Source organism: Gavialis gangeticus, unplaced genomic scaffold (genome assembly GCF_001723915.1).
Source record: "Gavialis gangeticus isolate Ggan-Ray unplaced genomic scaffold, GavGan_comp1, whole genome shotgun sequence".
Taxonomy (NCBI): Eukaryota; Metazoa; Chordata; order Crocodylia; family Gavialidae; genus Gavialis; species Gavialis gangeticus.
The window spans coordinates 26,345,844-26,346,694 of NW_017729022.1; positions in this window are offsets into that span (position 1 = coordinate 26,345,844).

An 851-nucleotide genomic window follows, 5' to 3' on the forward strand; every position below is an offset into this window, starting at 1 on the left:
TGGGGCCGTTGGGGGGGCTGTGCATGGACAGGCTTGTGTGTATGTGTGTGTGGAGAGGCATGGGGGTGTGAGGGGCAGTGTTGTGGGGATGAGGGGGGCAGGTCTCACCTGGAGCTGTGTGTGTGTGTGTAGATGTAGATACAGGAGGGGAGGTAAGAAGTTGGGTCACAGCCTCCCTAGCTGGAGCCCTGATGAGGGACAGGCTCATGCCTGTCTTGGAGGCACCGTGCTGCTGGCAGCTTTCTGAGAACAAGCAGCTCAACCAGGGCATCCCACCAAAGCCCTCTTCTCTAGGCAGAAGGCAGGGCAGGGTGGAAACCCTTAAGACCAACTGGTTTAGAGAGGCACCAGCTTTCCCTAGGACAGTGACAGCCAATTGGTCAGATGCCCCTACAAGAACTCCTAACTCCCTGAACCAGCTTTGCCTTCTTTGAAGGAAAAGCTGGTGCAGAGTCTATCTGAGGAGGGGAGAAAGAGAAGAGGCTGAACAAGGCAAGCTGCCACTGGGGGTGGGCAATACCTCCACTTTCCCCATCAGCCAAACACAGCTAACACCCACCTTGGCAAAGCAGCTGTTTGGCTAGGAGCAAGGCAAGGAGCTTTCAACCAGCACACTGAATTGAAAGCTCTCAGTGGAAAGGGCTGGAAAGAGAAAACAAAAGGCAACACATGTGCCAACAAATGGCATCATGTTAAAATGTTTTGTTTAAAGATGTTTTACATATTAAGGTGTTTTATTTAAAAAAAATGGAGGAGGGCATGGATGTGAATTCACAAGGAGTGCATCTCTTATAGGATCATTTTGGCTCCAAACCTACAAGTCTGAGCCTGGCCCATGTGAGCAGTTCTCT